This window comes from Hylobates moloch, unplaced genomic scaffold, assembly GCF_009828535.3.
Source record: "Hylobates moloch isolate HMO894 unplaced genomic scaffold, HMol_V3 SCAFFOLD_1, whole genome shotgun sequence".
Classification (NCBI taxonomy): Eukaryota; Metazoa; Chordata; class Mammalia; order Primates; family Hylobatidae; genus Hylobates; species Hylobates moloch.
In genome coordinates this window covers 170,763,635-170,769,564 of record NW_026652276.1, presented here as the reverse complement: position 1 = coordinate 170,769,564, position 5,930 = coordinate 170,763,635, and positions in this window count along the sequence as shown.

Sequence of the window (5,930 nt, the reverse complement as noted above, 5' to 3'; positions counted from 1 at the left end):
CCCGGAGTGTGATGTTCCCCTTCCTGTGTCCATGAGTTCTCATTGTTCAATTCCCACCTATGAGTGAGAACATGCGGTGTTTGGTTTTTTGTCCTTGCGATAGTTTACTGAGAATGATGTTTTCCAGTTTCATCCATGTCCCTACAAAGGACACGAAATACCATTTGACCCAGCCATCCCATTACTGGGTATATACCCAAAGGAGTATAAATCATGCTGCTATAAAGACACATGCACACGTATGTTTATTGCGGCACTATTCACAATAGCAAAGACTTGGAACCAACCCAAATGTCCAACAACAATAGACTGGATTAAGAAAATGTGGCACATATACACCATGGAATACTATGCAGTCATTATTATTATTAAATATTTTGATACACGTTAAGGAGACAGTGGCCACCAGTCAATTTGATTACGAACGTGAGAACAGAGTCAGTTATGATTTTCTTTTGGTAAAATTGTAGGATTTTATTATCACCATGACAAGATCAGGGTCGCATGCACTTCTGAGATCAAGAAATTACTACATCATATAGTTTGAAAGAAAAATTGTGTTAGCAAAGTAGAAAAGAGGCTGGTGTAATTTTGAGTAAGTAGTGTCTCTGTCATAATGTCCATTTCCCAGGTAATTAGGTGTTCTTCCTCAACATAGTTTATTGTTGTTGTTGTTGTTGTTGTTTGTTGCATGTCTTTTATTAAATGATTCCATTATAATTTGAATAACAAATTTCCTATAGTTGAAATATTCTGGATAGTTTCCAATTTTTTATCATTATAATAAATGTGATAAACATAAATGTTATACATCCACAAGGGAAATAAAAACGTATGATGATAAAATCTCAATCTTAAGCAGATTATTTTATAAATTCTTTTTTTCTTATACTTCTGGTATTAATTTTTGAAAGAGGATATTTTTTGATACACATATTTATTTGAAGATCCAATGACATTTATTCATCTATAGATTTACATCTATCTACATTGAATAAAGATGTGTACTTTTTATGGTAGCCATTTTTATTCTGATACTTTGTAAAGATACTAAAGGTTAGATTGCTTTGTTTAGGAAAATTAAAATGTATGGCTTTCTGAAATTATCATTTTTAATAGATGTAATAATTGTCCCAATTTTGAATTAGTGTAGTTAATACAATTTAGGAATTTTGTTTTAAAATAGACTAAACAAAATAAGGGATATATAAAGAGCACCATTAAGTAGCACCAGATAGCTGACTTACCCAAACAGATTTCATCTCCAAGCACAATTTGTATCCAATCAGCAAACAATTCAGAGGTCAAAGAAGATGATTTTTACTTGAATTACAAATTACAGTTAATTGCATAATCATATTAATGAAATATCCCATTATCGTTGTGTATTCATAATAGTTTTCTGAGATTTGAATGTGAAAGCAGGTCAAATACTTCATAAGGAAGGAAATAGAAAGAGGCCCATGATATTTTCACAAAGCCGAGGATTCCACACATGACTGTGCCTGTGTCTCACTCCGCTCTTATTAAAACTCAACACCTGCAATCATTATTTTTGCTTTGACACATAATATTGAATTTTAAATTTTAGTTGCTTAAAGCATTGTCATCTCAACTGATCATGTCTTTTATTTTTTCTAGAAGTATTAAAAGCTGTGAAATTATGTGAGTCTGGCCTTGAGAAGGAAAATTTGGGGGGCCACTGATACTTTAGCACTGAGTTTGATGAATTCTGCTCTATACTCAAATATTTCTGAAGGCAACAAAAACAGCAAAAGTTATGTAGTTGACTTTCTTTTTTAACTTAAGCTAATTTTAGGGCTGGGTGTAGGGAACAGACATAAAAATGAATGAAGAAAATACAGTTAATAGAAATGGTTATAACTTGTATATCATTCCCCAAAAGAAGCAATCATGGGCAACTTCAGTAGCGGTTTAGAACACAGATTTAGGAATTATACAGACATTTCACCCCCAAACTTAGTTCTATCTCTATTACAAGGAACAGCCATTGTTCAGATGTGTAATGATATGTGAGAGATGTATTTTTAGACGTGGAATTGCAGAATCAAGATGATGATACATATAGAAATGTAATTGCTGTTGCCAAATTACCCTCTAAAAGGACTGTATGCATCCATTTACACTCCCAGCAGTAAATGAATGTGCTTGTTTCTTCATACACTCAATGAAACTAGGTTGTATAAAAACATTATGACTTAGTTTAATGAGAGAAAAACATGAAGCCTCTAATGTTTGCATTAAATTTCTTTATGAGTAACATTATCTTTAAAAGTCAAAATAAATCTAAGGAAACTTTCTTAGTGCTTCTGCATTTCAAACTAAAAGTTTTACGTAATAAATATTTGAAGATATAAGGCACACAATGAACCATGCATAGAGTATTAGAAAAAGTATAGATATAATCCAAAATATCTTTTTAAAATAATATTTTAAAGTGGTTAATTGCATTCCTGAAATTATTAAGTCAGTTAAACACTGTCCAAGTTTTATATAAACATTCTAAATTTGCATAAATGCACACATGTTTATATTCTCCTTGAATGTCATACTTTACTGGAAAATCTAAGAATGGCCAATATTGGAACAATGCAGCTCTTTCCATGTATTTATGAAATATATTGCCACTTAAGTTATAAATTTGATTCTAGTGGCAATTCATTCATTTAGAGTATCTTTTCAAGAGGTTTTGCACTAACTAAAAGAAACAATATATAAAATCTTATTTTTGAGCAGTAACAGCTATATATGTAGATAAAGTTTTATTCAAATAATTTTAATTCTAAAAACAATAAATTTCCCATCAAGTTATTTGCCTTTACATGAGTCACTAATTATTGAGAAAATAACAACTATAAACTTATAGAAACATTTGTTTTTATACTTCAGAAAATGAGAAATTTAAAAAGAAATTCCCCTCTAAAAATACAACCCGGTTTATTTAGGAACATAGATAACTCAAGAGTTATTTAAAGGAAAAGATGCTTGCACAGCCTTGCCTAATAACCTTTTTTCCTCAAGTATATATTCAGCTAAAACCTTAGATTCCTAGGTTCTTGCGATTAGTAGTGAGGCATATGACAATAGTTTCCCAAATGTGCTTAATAAATAGAGTTGTACTTTTGAAAAACAAACACAGAATAAAAGTATTTTTTAAAGACTTCTGATCAGTTTCACTCGCAAGAAAAAAAGTGAGTCTTTTGAGTATTTTTCAAATACAATGCTCCTTACTCTTGGAATATTTGAACGCTCTTGACAGAACTATATTTTCCTTATCTCTTTGTTCTGCAGTACCCTCATGCAAAAATAGGTAAGGCATTAGAAAAGACCATGAATCTCTCAACTGCCTCATGCTGTTTTCTGTGAGCAATACTAGTGAAATGCATGAAATAAGAGATGATTCATTATTTTGAGTTCTGAAAATTAGTTGTGCATTTAATAGTTCTGTGAGATCCTATTCAGTGAGAATATTCAGGGCTTGTTTTGATAACAAAGTCAAATTCAGTTAGACTCCTGAAGGAAGTTGGGAATATAAAGGCTAAGTCAACATCCTAATAGGAATTCCAAGTTATTCCCTATGTGCACTGGTATTTTTGCATTCTAGAGACTCAAATATATTACTAACAGTTAAATAATACTGATATTTTTCTGCAAATATAATTACCTCTTTCTTTTACCACCATCTGCTTTTCTACTTTTCCATTCACGTGGATATCACTCTCAGGGAAATTCTCCCATAAGGTATACAAATGTGGAACTGACCACCTCCCTCATCCTGAACTAACCAGAACAGGGGTGTTTCTCTACCCAGTGTTGGCAAACATCTTGGAAAGGCTCCGATAGTAAATATTTTCGGTTTTGCAGCTCATACAGTTCCTGTGTCAAGGATTCAACTCTGCCAATACGGTCTGAAAGTAGCCTTATGTAAAAAAGTGAAAGTGGCTGTTTTTATATTTATTTACAAAAGGAGGTTGAAGGCCAGATTTGGCCCATGGGTCTTAGTTTGATGACTCCTACCTATAACACAACATGCCTAAGAAGAAACTAATCCCAAAACTTCTTTTGAGAGAATTAGTAATTTTATTTATTTATTTAACTTTTATTTTAGAATCAGGGGGTACATATGTGCAGGTTTGCTACATAAGTATATTGCCTGATACTGAGGTTTAGGCTTCTAATGATCCCATCATCCAAGTAGTGAACATAGTACCTGATAGGTAGTTATTTAACCCTTGCCCCTCTCCCTTCCTTTCCCCCTTTGAAATCCCCAGTGTCTATTGTTCCCATCTCTGTGTCCATGTGTACCCAATGTTTAGCTCCTGCTTATAAGTGAGAACAGAACATGTGGTATTTGGCTTTCTGTTTCTGTGTTAATTCACTTAGGATGAGGGCCTCCAGCTGCATCCATGTTGCTGCAAAGGACATGATTTCATTCATTTTTATGGCTGTGTAGTGAGAATTAATAATTTTTAATTAAAGATGTGGAATAAAATGATCTAGAAACTTCTCTATATTTTATTTGGCAGTTCAATGACTTAAACTATCTGGAGAGGAGTTTTAGATTTGAAAGAAGCAATATGCAGAGGCCAGGCATGGTGGCTCACGCCTGTAATCCCAGCACTTTGGGAGGCTGAGGCAGGCAGATCACAATGTCAGCAGTTGGAGACTAGCCTGGCCAATATGGTGAAACCCCGTCTCTACTAAAAATACAAAAATTAGTCGGATGTGGTGGCGCACACCTGTAGTCTCAGCTACTTGGGAGGCTGAGGCAGAAGAATCACTTGAACCATGCAGGCAAAGGTTGCAATGAGCTGAGATTGTGCCACTGCACTCCAGCCTGGGCGACAGAGTGAGACCCTGTCTCAAAAAAAAAAAGAAGCAGTATGCTTGGTTGAACACTAACTGTAACCCTTCCTTTTGGCAACATTTAATAATTTTAGTAGGACAGACAATGCTGGTCACTTAATCAATGTCCATTCCACTTTCTCTCCTCATGGACAAAACACGGATTTATTTTGAGGGATGGCCATATAGCTAGCTAAAAACCTGGATGTCTCACATTTCTTACTTAAATGTCAATAGCATGTGAGGTTTTTCTTTTTTTTTTTTTTTTTTTTTTTGCTGTGTTTTTTTTTTTTTATTATACTTTAGGTTTTAGGGTACATGTGCACAATGTGCAGGTTTGTTACATATGTATCCATGTGCCATGTTGATTTCCCGCACCCATTAGCTCGTCATTTAGCATTAGGTATATCTCCTAATGCTGTCCCCGCCCCCCCCACCCCCCACCCCACAACAGTACCCGGAATGTGATGTTCCCCTTCCTGTGTCCATGAGTTCTCATTGTTCAATTCCCACCTATGAGTGAGAACATGCGGTGTTTGGTTTTTTGTCCTTGTGATAGTTTACTGAGAATGATGTTTTCCAGTTTCATCCATGTCCCTACAAAGGACACGAACTCATCATTTTTTATGGCTGCATAGTATTCCATGGTGTATATGTGCCACATTTTCTTAATCCAGTCTATTGTTGTTGGACATTTGGGTTGGTTCCAAGTCTTTGCTATTGTGAATAGTGCCGCAATAAACATATGTGTGCATGTGTCTTTATAGCAGCATGATTTATACTCCTGTGGGTATATACCCAGTAATGGGATGGCTGGGTCAAATGGTATTTCTAGTTCTAGATCCCTGAGGAATCGCCACACTGACTTCCACAATGGTTGAACTAGTTTACAGTCCCACCAACAGTGTAAAAGTGTTCCTATTTCTCCACATCCTCTCCAGCACCTGTTGTTTCCTGATTTTTTAATGATGGCCATTCTAACTGGTGTGAGATGGTATCTCACTGTGGTTTTGATTTGCATTTCTCTGATGGCCAGTGATGATGAGCATTTCTTCATGTGTTTT